A 19,403-nucleotide genomic window follows, 5' to 3' on the forward strand; every position below is an offset into this window, starting at 1 on the left:
AGTTATCCTGCAGAACAAAGGTGAGTCGAAGGTAATGGCACTTAAGCTATGGCTGCAGCATTCTAATGATGGGACATCAAAGTGATTCCTGGAGTCACAAGTGCAGTTGTCTGATGAACACAGGAACAGCCTGGACTGGGTCTAATGTTCAGCTGCTGCATCTTGTATGTTGGGCATGCTAAATTCACTACTGAAACAAGCCGGTGGAGGGACAGCAGAACTGATTTAACCTCTTACATTAGTGATAAATTTCTCTTTCCTGAAGCCTTAAGTGCTTTAATTCTACACATTAGATAACACTGAATAAACAGTGTTTCATATTGTTAAAATAAATCCCAAATCATTACAAATATTTGCCCATTTTGATAAAGACAATTATATCAAAGCTTAGCGATTGTTTGTAGCCGTATTCTGAGCCATTCCAGTATTCCTATCTTGGCACAAGGAGAAAAAGCAAATCTTCCAAAAAAAAAAAATAAAATAAAAGTCTGTTGTGATCATCCCCAGCAGACAAGATAAGGACAGTTCCCCCTGCTTTGAGCAAAGGGAGAAGAAAGTGTTTCTTTTTCCTACCTTGGGTTTCATCTAAGATGTCAGCATCCTCAGAAATGGCTAGTACTTGCGATCTTATACACTGGGATGACATTAGACAAATACCACAGCACTGTGGGTAAGTTCAATATAGTTGCTTTTATATACATTGGTAGATGTAGTTTACGTGGTTAAGTGTGCATGCTTGCTGCTGCTCTTTGTCGGATACCTTCAGACTCCAAAATGCACTTGTGCCAAGGTTTTCAAATGTGATTTGGCATGATCCTGACCTCACTTCTTTTCTACTGAAGATAAGGTGACTATTTCATGATGGCTTTATTTGTTTATTTAATTATTTTGGTCTAAAGCAGGAGAATAAGAATAGCCCATATCCTGATTATCTTAATAGGGATAATTTAGGCAAACAATGTCACTGTTTTCTTTGTGCTTTCTGTCTCTACCTCTACATTGCAAATGGATAGAAAGGTAAAATTTCTCTAATTATGAAGAGGCTTATCAGATACCAAAAATAGATGTTCTGACATTAGACCTCCATGCTGCACTGAGAATAATGTTATTCATTTCAGACTGTTTCATCTGTGGTCTCACTTCTTTGTTCAAAAGTTCTTCAAGTTCTTCAGAAATGTGAATGATAGTTCCACGGTGACAGGATGGAAAAAAATACAAAGCAAAAGACCCTTTCCAGATTGCACCCATTTTTTTCATTTATCCATCCAGAGTTCAGAACAAAGAGAAAACAAAAACATACTTGTTCCACTAATAAAACACATCACTGATTTTCCTAAGGCTGGACAGAGATCATGTTAATCAGATGTCTTGCTATTCCTATTGTCTTCTTACTCGTATGAAAAGAAGATTTTCCTCAGCAAGGTCAGCTTCCTAAAAGTTCATCCTATTTCTGTGCTCAGCCATAACAATTCACAAATGAATTCATTATTTGCTCCAGGGTGGGAAAAAAAAACAATTTATTCTAATTAATTTGCAGTTTCCTCTGTTGCTTTGGCAATCTTGGATGCCTTGTCACCCTCAGCAACATATGTAGACTCTGAATCATGTGAGTTCATGTGAGCCCTGTGGTCCCACATTAATCGGAAGCAGGGATGAACTAGCTGTCAGATATGCCCTATGACATTAAGTTTCTGGGAACTCCAAAAAACACCCACCCATAATCTCTGTTCAGTAGCAACACGACAAACTCTGCCTGTTTAACACAGATGTGATCGTTCTTACAAAGCTGCTTATCCCATTTCCCAACTACATTTTTAATAAGAAATTGCTAGTATCAGGGACTCAAAATGTAAGTTCATCTATGCTGTTTCTGTTTAAAGAAAAAAGAAAGTGCAAGCATTATTATTCCTGGTGAGTTCGTTGCTCCTTGGACTTCCTTGTACAGGAAACAGATGTAAACTGAGACGTTCCAGCTATCAGAGAAATATGACATGCTGCCTTTCTCCTCTCTCCCTTTTTTGAAGACTTAAGCTTCCAGACTCCCTGCTAGAAAGCCTAAACGTTGCACAAGGAGGTGAGGAGGGGCGGGGGGGGGGGCATGAGGGGGAGAAACAAAGAAACAAACTGTCTTTCTTTTCCCTGAACTCAGTCTTTCTCTTTATGTCACTGATTCACTGCTTAGACTCTCCAAGCAAAAATATAGAGGGAAATATCCACAAAAATCTTCGCCAAGACCTTTGCTTTCAGAATGCACCTTTTCTTCATTTGGAGTTGTCACTTTCAATGAAACATGGACAGAAGGGAAGGTTTGTTTTTTTTTTTTTTTTTTTTAAAGAGGAAGGGTGCAGAAGAAAGGCAAAGATCCAGGGAGGGATTAGTCAAGTTCCTTTTTCATCCGTGAACATGCTGCTGGGGGCAGTAGATTCACTTGCACTCCTGCTTTGGTCACAGTCCTGCAGATAATTCTGCTGGTGCTTGGATTTGCCCAGGAATGACAGTCTGCTAAGAGCAGTGAGGAGGCTCAGGAGTGTCTAGTGAAGGGAGCTCAAAGGGGCTTGAAGCTTCAGCCTGAAAGAACAAACTTAAGGAAAATCTCAGAAATAACTAACAAATCAGCCAGGGTACATATAGCCAGGGAGCAGCGCAGTACACTACATCCCTTTCCAATTCATGTTTTCTACTTGTACTTTGGTATTGCCTAAGGATCCCAGTTTGGAATGAGTCTCAAAAATAGTGTCTTAGCTGAGTACCAGATGCCCTTGGGCGTGCATCCTGTACACATTGGCCTCACTGTCATTACAGCTTGCTGCAGCTGCCTCCTGCCCGTACACCCTAGTTACCAAAAAACAAGCTGTGAAGAGAGAGAGTGTGTCATCACATCACACAGCTGGACCCCAGAGGTGAAGTGCTCCTGGACCCCATGGTTAGATGTAGACATAGTGTCTAGCATTGTATGAACATAGAGCGCTAGAAAGTTTACAGCCCAAGCAGCTTCTGGTCAAAAAGACAAACCAGATAACTACATATAACCACAAAAGCCACTGTTTGAAAGCATGGTTTGATAAAAGATCTGTGTGTTTTCCCAGTTCCTTAATCCTGAATCATTCATTTCCTTTAACATCACCCACAGCATCCGTTTGCCAGTCAAATGCCTTCATAATCCCCACACTGTTCAATTACCCTCTTTCCCTCCTGTCATATCACCCGCAGGGTAGCTGCAGACATTTTCTGGAAGCATATTTTTTATACTATATGGCAATATAATTGTGGGTATGTTGGCCTTAAAAATAGGCTAGAAAAATAAATGAAATATCCTTTGCCTAGAATGTTCCCACAGACTGAAGTTTCAGCACTCAGAATACGAAAACCTGCAAAGGCACAGACATACCAGAAAACTTTTTCATCTGGGCATGGGCTGAGCAGGAGAAATTAAAAGGCAATGTATACCCTATGTCCTTCGTGCTGGACACTGGGGTATGTCACTTCCACTTGTGATACAGCTGCTGCACAGCCCTCCGGGAACATCCAAGTTGTGCTCATCTCACTTTCTCTGTGTTAAAGATCCTCTGTTCCCCTGAAATCGAGAGGACAGGTTAGACCTTTTCTGTTGTAACTCCTGCCATTGAAGTGAGCTGTACCACATTTCCTCATTGCTGAGGAGGCTCCAAAAAAATTCTTAAGCAGTTCTTGGAAATCCTGACAGTTCACCTGATGCACAATAATTTGTAAAGCTGTTGTAATTTGACCATACATCCGGGCCTTCAAAGGAGCCCTTTGATTCTCATCCAGAACCATCACAGGAGTTGACTCTAAGATAGTCATTTTATCCTCCCATATGTAAGAATGGAGTTGCCAATACTAAGATATATATTTTGCAAGATACAGATGTGGAGAAGCAACTCCACCTGCATTTGCCTGAATATCAGCCAGTGAGATTTGGCACCAGCTAGCTAGCTTGAGAAAAGGACTTGTTGTTAGCTTCTGCATGCTTCACTTCAAACACTTTTTGCATGATTTTCTTTCCTGTCCAGTAAATCAATGTCAAAATCATATCAACCTGATCTCCATTCAAATCCATGCCAAATCTGGCAAAGACTTTTTAAAAATATTGGGTGGAGACCCTACAGAGAGCTTGAAAATGTTGTTTGTTTGATTAACATTTTACAGGACTGGTAGAAAAAAAAAATGGTGCAAAGTGTTTAAATATGATTTGCATAGTCATTGAAACGTGACTCCACTGCTCACAGATATTATCTTGTATTATAGAAAGTTCTTTACAGATGTGGCATAATTTTGTCAGTGCATTTATGTAGTTTCTGGAATAATTACACTTCTAACCCTTCTTAATTCCTTTAAGTATATATCTTCTCAAATCTACAGATAAGAGCTTCACATATTCCAATCTGTATGGGTGACTGAGCACAGGACCAAGCTGTCCACAGAGATTGTAGAGTCTCCTTCTCTGGAGATATTCAAAACTCACCTGGAAATGATTCTGGGCAACCTGTTCTAGATGCCCCTGCTTGAGCAGTGATTGGACCAGATGGAACCCAGAGGTCTCTTCTCACCTCTACCATTCTGTGGTTCTGTGACTCTGTCTCTATACTCTATAGAATAATGTTCCAAGCTAAAATATTGCTTTCTTATTAAACAAACAAACAAAATAATAATAATAACAACAACAACAAACAACAATAATAATAATAATAGTAAAAACACATAATAGAAGAAAGGAAGAAAGACAATACAGTAACTGCCTAGCTTACTACCATCCAACAGTCCACTTAGTGGTCCTTACACATTTTAATTCCCCGGATGTATCTTTCCCATTACTTTCCCCATGTCATGGCTCCACAGCTTAGGTATTACCCTGTACCAGTAACAGGATCTGGATTATTCTCTCTTCTTCATGAAATATTAAACCCCAGTCAGTTCTATGGTCATATTCTTATAAGAGAATTAAGCCATTTTTTTAACTTGCCTCAAGACTTTCATCTACCAGGCCCCAGGTTTGGAAAACCAAATTTGCAGTGTAGAGGCAGAATGTAATAGTTAAGGATCTTTCTATTTTCTTTCCAACATTCTTTGAGATGATGCTACTTTTGGTGGGGGGATTGTTTCTGGGTTTTGAGTGTTTTTGTTTGTTAGTTTCATAGAATCATAGAATCATTTAGGTTGGAAAAGACCTCTGAGGTCATCAGGTCCAACAGTTAACCTAGCACTGCCAAGTCTACCAACATGTCCCTGAATACTACATCTATAAATCTTCTAAATACCTCCAGGAATGGTGACTCAACTACTTCCCTGGTCAGCCTTTTCCAACCCTTCAGTGAGGAAATTTTTCCTTATATCCAACCTAAACGTCCCCTGTCATAACTTGAGGCAATTTTCTCTTGTCCCTCAGCTGCCCCTCATAAAACTTGCTCTCCAGTCCTCTCACTAGCTTCACTGCCTTTCTTTGGACAAACTCTAGCACTTCAATGTATTTCTTGCAGTGAAGAGCCCAAAGCCAAACACAACACTTGAAGTGCAAACTCACCTTATATTGTTTTTTTCTTGTGGCAACTCACAGTAAATGAATGAATTGGGCATAGAAAAGGGCATAGCAAAAATTCTGCTAGTGTAATTACACAGTTATCTCAAGTAGTCACACAGAGCTTTCATAAAATGACCCTACATCAGGTCCACACTTCCCATAGCCAAGAGAAAATGTTTTTTTTTTTTTTTTTTTACTCCTAGGTTAATCAAGAGTCCTTTAGTACCATCCTCACACCTCAGAAACAAATAGTTATCCAGGCAGAATAAGTAGGGAAAAGTCTACTCTAATAAACATTAAATATTCATTTCCAGAACACAGTAATATTTTGCTTGTATTAGTTGAAGAACTTTTATGTCATGTTATAACAGTGAGCTTTAAACCTACTTTAATGGGTTATAGCAATTTTTGTAACTTCTCCAGCACTTCAAAATCACCTTAAGTATTTTTAGTGCTCCAAGCATCTTTGGATTATGTTATAACTCCATAAGATGCACGAGATGTGTTACTACGAATATTTGTTGACACAGTGACGTGTCTCTGAGTCAGACTTCCTTCATTTTTATTCATCTAGTGGGTGGGGCAATAATTATTGCTAGCCTGTTCTGTGTCAGCCGTTATAGTAGGGTGGATCTACAGACGTCTCTGTCTGTTCCTTAGCGTAAGCAAACACACTATTTATTCTTCTATACCTAATGTAATGTTCTAGTAACCTGTGGGAGTCAGACACCCTAACTCACTGTGACCCAGCTTTAACACTCCTTCCAGTATTGGTGTCTGTTTATGGCTCATCTGCATTTAGAAATATGCCTCTTTTATCTGATGATTTTCTGGCATGGATTTAGAGTGGTAGGTGCATGTATGAAAAACATATCACTTCAAATAATTTGGCAACTCTATTACTATAATAAACATTTTATAGCAAATGTGACATTTCAAGGAGGTGGGAGGGAGGTGGGGAGGGGAACAGAGAAGAGGGGGAGGACAACAACGCTATAGCTCACTTTAATACTATTCAGAGCAATAATTTGCTGTTTCTTTTCCATTTGGTCCTATAGCTGCCACTTAATGGCAAGGGTGGGAGCAAAACCTTTTGCTAAATGTAACAAGAATTTAAATCACTCCATTGATAAAAAAGAAGGGGTGTTTGGTGTTCTATATCAACAAATGGGGTTCCTAAACAAAAGGCTTTAGTGAGCTGGTTGCCAGATTTACTTCCCAGTGATCAAGCACTGCCTAGCTCCCTCTCAAAAACATATGGAGATAGTTAGCTTCCCAGCAACAGGAGAGTCAGAAGCTGAAAGCAAGGCTGCCAGGAAAATCAAACTGCTGCAAACCCAGGAAATATGAAAACTTTTGAATCCATCTAGGAACATCCACAAGGACACTACTAGGTCCCAGACTTGCCATGTTCTTTTTCTCTAGCACATATGTGATATTTGCACATCACAAAGGTCAGGGGAAAAAAAAATGGAGAGAAAGAACAATCGTGCAAAAGAAATATCCTGGGATGCATCATCTCACTGCACACACAGTTTACACCTACATTATTAATGCTTTCAAAAATAGAGAACTGTATATACCCTGACGTTTGTAAGGTAAACTTGAAGATTCACAAAGAAATCAAAGTTATCTAATCTGGAGAACTGTCCCAAATTACTGAACCTTGCAGGATCTTTTGACATCTGTAGATATTAAATGAGCTGACAGACATGGCAGAACATACTAGTCATGAGCAAAAATACAGTACATGTTTCTATATGTTCGGCAGGTGAATAAAGCATTGCCATAAGGACTGCAAGATATTTGGAGGGAGGTCAGATTAACTCAGGTAGAATTTGTCTCAAGATGAAGTGCTCCCTGAAGTTCAGGTGTATTTTTTCTTGGTTCTGAAACTGGTCCCAGATGCAGTTTCATTTCATGTTTTTCAGAGTTCCTTCAGAGTATGTGGTAGTAAGAAAGTTGGCACTCACCAGGCACTTTTATACTGATAATAGGGACAGCCGGCTGTCTTTAACTATGATGATGTTTAATGATACTTACATATTTGTAACTGGTTCCTTAAGAATTCATTTCCTCTTTTTCTTAACAGTAATCTGTACCACTTAGACAAAGCAGACACAGCACCATGATCTAAAATCTCAGCACTCAGCCGTTCATACTGATTTTCACAATGAAGAAAATGTAAACATATTCTAGTGAGAACTTCACCCTGTATCAGCTTTAATACATGTGCATAATGCTTGCATACATGCATCACCCAGTCTCGTAATGGGTGAGACCCTGTGCATAAAGTTAGAAAAGAAAGGCCCAGCTCCTCAGACTTCCATGGAAGAGTACATCAAATACATCCTATGTAGTTATGTTGATCCCACTGGTAATTATACACCTAGGTAGGACTTAGAAATGGGAACCATCTTGCTGAATTTTGGATGTCTGTTTGTGAACTAGCTGTCAAATCTCCCTTTCTAGACAATGCAGGTCTACACAGTACCATCAATAACATTACAAGGCCAATGGACATTTTAGGATCAGATCTATCTACTAAGCATAAATTATGCTGACTGTATTGATTAACTCCATTAGTTGCCAAGGGAATCTAAGGTGACTAACCCAGAGACACCTTCACTGAAGACAACCACAATTCAGATGAATACGCTCTCTTTTTTCTCTTCAGACAACATCTTCTGAGCAGGAACTGGCCAATATCTGGAACACTCATCCCTTTTCCTGAGCTAGGAAACATGGTTGACATTTATGGCAAACAAATGCATTTATATAAATTATTGTTCAAGATATAATCTTAGAAATATTTGCATATGAGTGCTACATATTATATGGGCAAAACTACAAAGCTACGGAAGAGTAGCGTTCAGCTCATGGCAGAGCACAGTTTCTGCTTGACTGAACAGACCAGTGATACCAAAGTTTGAAGTCAATGAAGTGGAGTTTTGATGAGATATTTTAAAATCTGATAAGCCAGATACCAGCAGGAAAGAGCTGTTAGGTATCAGCTGCAGAGAGTTCAGCTGAACCCCAGTGTCGAACCTGCTTCTAATACTTTTTGCAATGTGCCTTCATATTTGTGCTCACTGAAATATTTGCTTAGACAATTGAATAGTATGTAAATCGCTCACTCTGTAAATGTGATAGCTATAAATATCAATCACCTCATTGGATAGATTTTTCTGTATCAGCAGAAATTAATTTCTTTTCCTCACTTCAGGAGAGGGAGGAGGTGGATAGTGAGCTAGAGAAAAAGCTCATATTTAGAATGAGAACCCCACATCTCTCTCTGTTGTAAAGTTGATAACCTCTCCTTCTCTCTTCATTCCCTACCAGATGAATTTCCCCAGCCTCATCTGCAAATCAGTTGCAGAAATCTGATGAAACCAGAAGAGGTGAAAGACTTCTGGTGACGGAGACACAAAGCAAAAGACAGACACAGGAGGTGAGTTGTGTGCAACAGTCGTCCTGCCAGGAACACCCCGCCATCCCAAAGGGACACCGGAGGAAGCAGAGTCATGGCCTGTTCACCCACCGCCTGCCTGGCCACAGGCACAGTGGGAAGTAATTATGACTACAAAAAGCCCACTAGATGACCTCAGAGGAACTCTAGCTGTAGTGATTGCACTCCCACATCCAAGCTTTCTGCATGTCTCCCCAAACTTTTTTATGTTGTTTTGTTTTCTCTAAAACGAAGAGAAAAAAAAAGTCGTAAGGCATCAGAGATTCTTATGGTGATTGTATAATAATAAGCAGATTACAAAGACATCTTTACATGATACACAGTTTAGATAAGCAGAGGTTTCAGCCCAGCTTCATGGATATTAAAAATGGCTTAAAATCATTTTTCTTCAGAATACATTGAATGTGGAAGTTATATGCCTTCCTGTAATGAGGAGATAAGATGTATAAACAGTTGTGCATGTTAAAATGCCTACACATCTTCTTTTAATTAAGTTTTACTCAGCCACTCTGATACAGTCTTTCTGTGTCCTGTGAGTCAGCTACAGCAAAGGGATCTGTCAGATTTCTACTTGATTTGAATTGTCCGGGGGTTATCAGATTCAAATAAGGCAGGAAATATCCTGAGCTTTTGAACAAATCTCACACCTATTTAGTCCCCTGAAAATATATTTTTTTTTATAATTTACCTACAAATTCCCAGCACTTTTCAGGGTAATTCCAGTCAAAATGGAAGTAGACAGACCTCTGGACCTCAAAATATAGTGCTCTGTTTTTCTTTTGCAGTTTTTCCAATATGAATTCACAGGGCCATTTATATAAACTTTGCTGATCCTTCAGCTTTCTGAGGTGAACAATTTTATAGGTGACCAAAGGTAGGACTTTCCCTAAAATAGGCACAGAGAGAGTCAACTCTTCTGCAGGGACTGCTGTTATTACTGAGAAAACCAACATTTCAATACTAAGTTACAGAAAGAAATAGAAATTTAAAACTAGTATAATAGAAGAAACATCTGCGTGACCTAACTGTGTTATTCAATATAAAATCCTGTTCAATAGCTCCCATAACATATTACTTCTTATCTGCTTGAGGGTGGTCCAACAGTACTTTGGATTATATTACAAACATAGATGGATTAGTTCAAAATGTCCCAAACTATCATTTGGGAACTGACCAGAAAATACATGTTTCTGCCCTCTAGTTAAAAGGAAACTGAAGAGATTAGCTGAGTTCAGTAAGCAATGGGTTTTTCAGATAGGAAAGAAAATTGGTTTGGTTCAAACCAAAACTAATTTTTTTTCAAGTTTCATAGTGAAATGAATGAAGTGAAAAGATGTGTTTTGGTTCAAGCTTTAATGTTTCCTGTAATCTACAATTTTGTTGTTGTTGTTATTGTCAAACTGTTTAAATGTTTTGCTTATATTTTTTTTTAATTTTTATTTTTATTTATTTGTTTAAGATTGGGTTGATTTCTAACTGAAACCAACTTTGTAGAATGAGAAGGCAGAGTCTTGCTGAGAGAAAATATGAGATCCAAAAATTCGGCACTTCTGACACAGAGGAGTTTGATATGATTTAATTATTTCCTCTTTGCTTTTGCTTCTTCCCTTTCTTTCCAAGTCAGACCCATATGGTAATTTTAGGATTAATTTTCAGAGGAAAAGAACTTCTTAAAACATCATGCTGTAAGCATTTCATGCTGTAAGCATTTTACTACGTAAATTTTACGGTAAATATTTCAGCTGTAGCAATTAGTAATAATGTCTTGCATGAGAAAGATGCTTGATCCTGTGCTGAGGTCAGGGTTCTGCAGTGTGACTCCATTTTCCTTATCAGAGTGCTTGTTGTTATGCCCTGTGTTGGAATAACAGGAGAATTGGGTTCTAAGGAAGGTATTAGTCTGGCATTTGTGTCCATAAAACTTTTTGACATTCCTTTTGCTGTTTCAGCGCTGCTGTTCAACAAAGGATGAACTCTCCTAGTGGGAGCTGTCTGCTCACTGGTACCCCAAGGGTGGTTTTTGCTGAAGGATTTGGACACAAAGCAGGGTATGATCCTCTACACTAGAGTTAAGTATTTAACACCACCAAAAATGAAAAAAAAATCAGGCAGAAGCAACTTAGTTTTCCAAGAAAAAGACATGGAAAGGCACCCCCATAAAATGACTGGGCAACCACTGCCAAATTCACCTATTTACTTGAAACGTGAATATCATTCCCATTTGCCTTAAACGAAAATAGTTCACAGCATAGCAATTCTCACTGCAGCAGTGAGATTTATTTTCTGATATTTTCCAATCTTTGACCAACACAATGTCCCAAAGAAAGTAAAACCAACGTACTAGATAATAGAAATATTGTCAAAATATTTTATGAGCTAGCATGTTCAGCGTGTAGCTTTTAACTTTTTCTGGGTGTTGAAGTCTTATTTTATTTGCTTTCTGATTTACCTTCATGGTGTCCTGCTACAGCAATAATGAATCTATACTGTATTATGCAGGGCTTTTATTTGTAGATATTCAGATGAGAGATATATTCACCAACTTTCAGATCATGGTGGCCACTCACAGTCAGAAAGCACAGTCCTTCAATGTGCCAGAAAAGACTGCAAAAATACCTGTCTGCATTTCAAGAACAAGCCCACACCTCTGTATTTGAAGGAGGTGGATGCTCGTTTTCTTGTTAATCTGGTGTGGTAACTGGAAAACTTCCCTCTTTACTAAAGTTTTCCTTGAATCATATTTTAAGAGCTGCAGGGAAACAGTGAAATGAAATTAAAGGAGGATGTTAGGAACCACAGGGGAAGAAAAACCTTCAATTTTGAGTTGCAGAGTTTGCTGCTCAATAGTATTCAGCTGTTTGAACAAGCCACAGATGTGCAACACATGACTGCAGGTGAAGACATTACAGGGAAGAGTGTGATGAGGTTTCTGTGGAAGACGACATCCACCCCACACCTCCACCCCGTGTCTGCTCCACCCTGAAGCACTTGGAGCTGACCAGACCCAGTGAGATCTCTGCTGGCCATGTTCCTTCTTCTATAGCCCTAGCACAGGGGGATTACAGAGGTGACACAGGAAGGAGCTTGGGACTCTGTCATCACTACAAGTGGGGGAATAGTAAGAGCTGAGTAGTTCAGGGTCCCTATCCTTACAGGTTCCTCATGAAATACATTTTTTAACAGATTCTGTGGGCAAAGCCCAGCAGATGTTTGGCCTGAGCAAGGTCTGAAGGATCACACCAGCTACCTCAGGACATGTGACACCAGACATGATGTAGCAAGCCCTGATTAGCGAGTGCCTAAGGAGAAATTCAGGTGCCCAGATAGGAACATCTGTCTCTTAAAGATGTTTTGGTTATCCACAACATTTGCTTGGGTGCTGGGCAGTATCACAGCTTCTCCAGGGGACCTTCATGCTTTCAGGACTAGCAGCAAGAGGTTGGACAAAATATGTAAGACTGTCTAAAAAGACGTCTGGAAAACTGTTACTAAATACTGGATTTGCTTACCTAGAATCTCATGTCTGGTGTTGAAACAAAAAAAGTTGAAGGAAGGTGAGTCCAGTGAAACTCCTAAATTGAAAGGGAAGGGTCTTTTCTTTCTTTCTTGGGGGAAAAGCAATCTTGTCATTCCTGGCAGCCATCTCTTTCCCCCTTCCTCATTTCAGCCCTGCTAAGACATAGTTGATTTCATAATTCAAATCTTTTGTCTGTAGGGTCAGATACTAGTATATGATCTTTTGCTGAATAAAGATTATTCTGCTGAATAAAGATTATTTTGATCCACAGACCCTCAGATGGAAGAGAGAAGAGAATATATTTTGTCATCAGCCTCTGAGATACATGTGTCTGCGTTACAGATAGGTGGGAATCAACACTGTGTCATTGAGAAGTCCTGCCTAATGTCCTCTTTTGGCCTTCAAAACTGAGCATCTCTGAGCAACTCCTGGTGTACTGCTGAAGACATAACACAGCCTTCTGGTGAATTCAGTGGAATACCTTGTTACCTTTCATGTTTACATGTGTAGCATGTTCAGTTTTTGTTGTTTTTCTGTCACGTGAATGCTCAATGCTTTTGATTGTGGCTATATCCTTTGCCAAGACCCACCATTTCTTGAATTTTAATTTTAATTTTTAATTTTTGTGTGTGTGTGTATTACTGCAGTGATTCACTTCCCTTATGAGCAAACATCGCTGCCTGCAAATCTCTTTCAGGGTTAAACTCAGACACCCCTTGGACTCTCATCGTGTTTGGGAGTTACAGCCACACGTGGGAGCCATGGCTGAGCTGTGTGTGGGAAGGGGGGAGGATTGTAGCCTTGTTCTCACACCCCATTTCCAGGTGTTGAACTGCAGACATAGGAGAAGAAATTACTTCATCTTATCCATCTGGCAGCACAAAATTTAGGCTTTTACTTTCATCATCATGGGGATTTTTGCATTTAGGTGGTCGCATGTTGACAGATCCACCTGATTTAGAGATCTCATCTTTCTATTAGTAAATGCATTTTCTATAACAAATACTTTTATTTATAGCTGATTATTGAACCAACCAGAGAACCAGTCATGAAAAATAAAGAATGAAGGACAATTCTTACTTCCACTCACAAGAAAAGGGGAAAACAAGCAGACAAAAAAAAAAAAAAAAAAAAAAAAAAAAAAAAAAAAAAAAAAAAGAGATATCTTCCGTCTGTGGAGAAATCTTTCATTCTCAATTGTCTATTTCTAATGCAGCAAGCATTTTCTAAAGTATTCTTCTCCCTTGTAACTCATTAATCTAATTTTTGCATTAAATTATATGGCAGGCAAACATATACTTAGCCTCTCAGGGATGGTACTTTCTTACCACACTTTTTTGCATTGAAATTTAGCCATCTATCGTGAGTTTATACAAAGAGGCAGAGGATACATAAAAGGCATGTTATACTGGCTCACTCAACAATATACGCAGAAACTGTTTCACATCAGTGTGAAATTTCCTTTTGGTAACTACTGAATGCTGAGATTTCAAATAATCGGGATACCCGGGACTTGAGGAACTGCTGCTGTTCCTGCAGGCTGCCAGCAGAGAGAGCAAAAGGTGCCCAGTCAAAAACCATTAGCTTTCTATTTGTATTCTTCATGCACAGCATAAGAAGGAGGAAAGTGTTTCCTTATGCCTTGTGGGGAACCCATGATTTTCTAATGTGTTGTAGAAAGTAAGTATAGCACAGCTACTTAACTACAATCAATATGGTTCATTTAACCCTTTCAGAAAGTTACTGCAAAGAGGATTTTTATGCTGGCTGCATACCTGTGTGGAAGCCACCTCTGTGGTTTACCTGGTTGAAGCTCCTGTTAGCACTTGAATTTCATCCATCCTGCAGAACCTGGTGGTTCTGTGATACCACCATCGGAAGATGTAGGTAACCTTCAATCTTTTAACGTGTTCACCTGTCCTGGGACAAGTGAGGCAGAGAAACACATCCTTGTATCCTTGTTTGGTAGCTGATGAAGTAAGGGCCTGAGAAGTGGGTTGTATGGTGGCAGCAGATGAGTGGCTTGCATGTCTCCAGCCCTTAGGCTGGAGTCTTGTTTATTAGCCCAGTCTTAAAAATGTATAAAATCACAGTTACGAATGATAGGCTGTGGCAGTTGGCTGTGCCTGGCCTGTCAGAATTAGGGAATTTGTGTTTCTTTCTCAACAGCAGTGACTGAAGAGAAGGGTGCTGTTCACACTGACACACCCACAAACACTTCCACTGGCTCATTGTGAAACATTTGACATTTCATGTTGCAAAAGCCAAAAGGGAAAGGATTTAGGCTGACAACTGGAAGTAGAGGTGAAACAGCAGTCAAGGTGTACTGAGGATGTTGCTAGCATTTCATATCTCCATGGATCCCAGCCCAAAGATGACAAATATCTAGTGCAGGGGACTAGAAATGGCACTGGGAGAAAACAAGTTAAGGGGAGTGACTAACACAGGTTTCCCCCATCATTTTCTGTTTTGTAATATTAGAAAGATCTGGTATGGATCAGTGTTTATGAACCAGACAGCAGTGACCTTTTAGAAACGGGATTTGGCTGGGGTTTTACAAAGGTCCTCAATAATGTAAACTCTACTCACACAAATAAAGAACACAAAGTGAGATTTCTGCAGGGTGTGTAGCCAGAACCTGCTTTCCACAGCAGACAGATGTAGAGGGCCCTTACTTGCTGCACTAAGCTGTGCTGATGGGCAATTCCTGGTCCTTGCCAAAGGATTTCCAATGACCTGGCCCATGGCAGATGCACAAAGAGAGGCTCATAAGAATATACATCTTCTGTGTGGCCCAGGAGTCGTAACCATGGGATTCTTCTAACTGGGTAATTTGATTTGCTATTCAGTACAGGCCTGATATGCAAAAAGAGAGAAGAATGGATGTTTTCCCAAAACAGTCAGTTTAAGGACAAACTAAAATATGTAAAATGTGAGTTAACAAGGAAAGGAACAGCCGTTTTCAGCTTTGCTACCTTTGACAGAAGAATATAAATTACTGCAGGGTGAATCTCAAGGCCAGCATCAAGGGAAAAATATTCTTAGGGTCAATCATTGTATTCACATCAGGAACACCTAAATTCAGCCAGATGAAAATTTAAGATGGTTATCTTGTTCTGAAATACTTTTGAAAAATATTTGGTTACTATTTTTCTCCAGATTTTCATTATGGCTTCAATCTATTCACTCCATAGATATCCCCACCTCAAATTGTTTCTAACATCCCATACTGGTGTGAAAACACCAACTCAATTAACTTAGAAGTGGAAAGTAAATCAGAAAGGAAGATTGGGGATTGCATTATGACCATAATATAAATATTTGGTCAATATACTCCTGGCCTGAACTGAATTATTCTCATATGAGTTTTGCAACACACTCTGTCTCTGCAAATAAAGTCATTTAGAGTTGGAGGCCTAAATGTGGATAATGTGGATTTTCTTTTTACATTGTACTTGGTACTTGTCTTTGTTTAATTCTCATTAGTTGCAATGCTGATCTAAAATATCATTGTGGAACTACAATATCACGGAGGAATTTTGGTAAAACATTGGAAATCTTATTCCTCTCTTTGATGGTGATTTCATTTTACTCTATTTTCTCTGATTTCTTTAAATCAATATAAAACTCAAAAGTACTGTCCAAACAGTTGGAAAGCTGTCTTTCACCTATGTGGTACTTATTATGCATGCTGTACAATTGCTCACCTGTGAATCATGAGGATATTTCTGCTCTGGGACTTGAAGTTTTCCACCACAAATTTTAATTACAACCACTTCACATCTGACTGACAGTCAGGTGTGTTAGAGTATCAGATGAATCTATGATTAGTGGCAATTTTTTAGACTTTTTATTTGCTGATCTTTTCTTACACCATTCAGTCAGCTATAATGAAGAAGAAATAAATAAATACAAATTGAGCAGGTGTCTTCTGACAAAGGCTTCTAGTAATGTGCAAAATGTGGTTAATGGTGAGAAATGTGTTTGATATGTACTAATTCAATAGATCTCATGGATCTCTGACATTGCCTCTTTTATCTTTTCATCATATTTTAGCTGGAACTGTAGGTTTATCCAAAACCTACACTTCATTTGAGGTTCTTTGCCTCAAGTGAAGCATAACAATGCCAAATACTGAAGCCATCTGGGGTACAACTATACCAAAAAAAAAAAAAAAAAGAAAAAGGAAAAGGCACAGTCTATTGAATGCAAGAACGCAGAATGGTGTAGAAAAATTGCAATTTCCTTTTACAAATTTTCAAGATATTTCCTCAGTTACACTGTAAGCACAAGGTAGTGGACAGCAGGACAGAACCCCAGAATTTTGTTTAAACCTAAAGCAGATAAGCCTCTTGCTCTGCAGAGAGTGATTCCCCATTTAGACAAGAACAGATAACCTAGGAGGATACTTCCATCTTTGTCATGTGATCCAAGGACAGTTAAACTGTTGGCACAAGATGAAGTGCATGGGAAGAAAAGAAGATGAAGGGGATTACCTTTCCCTATAAAGTTTCCTTGGGCTTCTTACCTTTTACAGGGCGTGATGGGTGCTCTCATTTGTTTCCCATTAGCTGTAGAAATAAGGGGAAGAAACGCTGCCTTCACCTGAACCATGAGAGGAAACAGTCCTCCAAGCCCTAAAAAAAAGTTACCGAACATGTTCCATTTCTTGAAGTAAATGAAATGTGAAGAAAAATATAGGCCAGCCTATTTTTTTCAGTAATTCTCAATTAATTTCAGTGATTACACTAGGACTGAATTTCATATAAGATTTTTTTTGAGTATTTTTCCATTAATTTGAGATTGCTGAAGCTAGTGCTTGCAAAGGCAGAAACTCTATTAGTTGAGCCAAGCAAACACAAAAATAGTGTTTGAAGACAATGAATAAGTCCACACAGACCTGTGTTGTACAGGGCCTACAGATTTCTCCTGAACTTATATTTGATGTTGGTCTGTTGCGTAAACTACTCGGCTTTCATTAAGATCATCACTGAAGAAAAAGCACAGGCAAGGAATTACAAAATATATTAACAACATGTATTATTACCCTTCAGAGGGACCATTTACGAGCATACGGAAATAATGTACTCTTTGTTTATTATTATTTGCAGTGCTTTCTTGGTGCATGAAGCAGATCTACTCTGCTAACCCTCACTGAGATTTAAAAAGGAGCAGGAACATGCTATTAAGTATATTGTTTTCTTTTAATTATTTTTAGTCACAACAGTTTTTACTCTCTGAAGGATGCTTATTTTGTGATGTTTCAGTCTCTCTCTTTTTTTTTTTTCCTTATATATTATTATATGCTAACCCTGAGACAGAATGAATATTGAATTAAAATTATGAGTTATTTTAATCTGCAACTTGCAACTGGAAAAAGCTGCCTCACAGTTGATCTTGAGAGTTAACTAAGTCTCTAAGCACAAAAAGATGACAGGTCTTGCTACCTGGTCACTAAGGATTTCTTTTGCAATTAAAAGCGAAGACAGATTCAAATTACTACACACTGCTCTAATTTTGTCAAATAAATTACCATTATGAATATTCTATGGATATATTTGCAGTCCCAGCAAAACAGCATTGAAAAGTTCCATTCAAAATAGGCAATATGTAAGGTAATGTGCACCTTACAACGTTTTCTTCTGAAGAATAATCTCTTTAAGAAAAGACTTTCTTATCTATGAAGAAGCAGCTAATTGATATTAAACAGTATTGCATAGTGTTCTGATCAGTCACCACTGAAGTTATTTTTGATCTGGACCTGTTTCACTTAAAAAATATCCCATAGTGTACATAAAGTAGTTACGGTATTATTTATGAGATAAGCAGCTAAGAGAAATGGTAGAACAAGGTAGTACACTGTTTCCTAAAATTAAATAAAGAACAGCATCAATAAATAAAAACCCAAGCAATATAATTAGCTTCGTGGATGTAGACATTATTCATTTATATTTCTGAATATCTGGATCAATGTTCCTGTGGTAAAGGCATTGGTGTGTTCCACGCCTCAGTTGTACATACTCAGTTTAAAACAATGTACTAGTACCCATATGTAAGACATGAATAACACCTTTTCCCTGATTTCACAGCTGTTAGAGAAATAATTCATTATTGTCATTAAGTCATTAATGTCCATGAAATAACAGGACACTCAGTTGAAGAGCCAGGGAATACAGAACAGGATTTCACCCATGAGATTATTATACTCCATTGCCCTTGCCCATGTAGTAGTACTGAAGATCAGCTCTTGCTCTGTGGATTGGACCCACTCCAAAAGAGTCTCACCTGACATTGGCCATGTATTTGTAAAACACAACAGTTGTCAGTACACTCAATGTTTTTCTGCTCAGGCCTGTAGTCCTCCCCAAGCCGCTCTTGTGCCCAGAGCACAGAGAAGCAAAGAATATTACTGAGATGTACTCCTCACAGTGGCACAGTATACAGCCATAGCATTCAAAATGCCAGACCACCACGATTACCTGAGCTAGATTTTCAAGAATACAGTGGTTTTCATACAAAGACACTCCAGGATAGCCTAGAGTACTGGATATTCTACGAACAGCTTAAACTAGCTCTTACTGCCAGAAAAATAGTCTGGAACTCTTGCAACATCACCATGATAATGTAGTACGTCTCCATAACATTTTCAAACTTTATGGCATGCTGCCTGCTGGATACAGCCAGTAGGTTGTAGCCTGAGGTAGTATTGCAGCTTTTAATCTATGGTTTTATTAAATACAAAGCCTTTAGATAGTCCAGCATGCTTCAGATTTGTGTGTAGATGTAAATGATGAATGCTGGACAAATTGTCAGAGCTGTTTAGAGGGGCTTTGATTTCTTCTTCCAGTTGGTCCCATTCCTTATCTGGAATATCAAGCACT

General features: G+C 38.8%; 1 long non-coding RNA gene across 2 annotated transcripts; it reads left to right on the top strand.

Annotated features, from left to right (window-relative positions):
* The first annotated feature begins 1,827 nt into the window (after positions 1-1,827).
* LOC137851445 (uncharacterized) lies at positions 1,828-16,713 on the top strand. Of its 2 annotated transcripts, XR_011093186.1 has the most exons (3): positions 1,828-2,074; positions 8,879-11,053; positions 12,794-16,713. It is a non-coding gene; the product is annotated as an uncharacterized lncRNA (long non-coding RNA). The 2 variants fall into 2 exon arrangements; XR_011093185.1 differs by having other exon boundaries at positions 8,879-16,713.
* Positions 16,714-19,403: the final 2,690 nt, after the last annotated feature.

This window comes from Anas acuta, chromosome 2 (assembly GCF_963932015.1).
Source record: "Anas acuta chromosome 2, bAnaAcu1.1, whole genome shotgun sequence".
Taxonomy (NCBI): domain Eukaryota; kingdom Metazoa; phylum Chordata; class Aves; order Anseriformes; family Anatidae; genus Anas; species Anas acuta.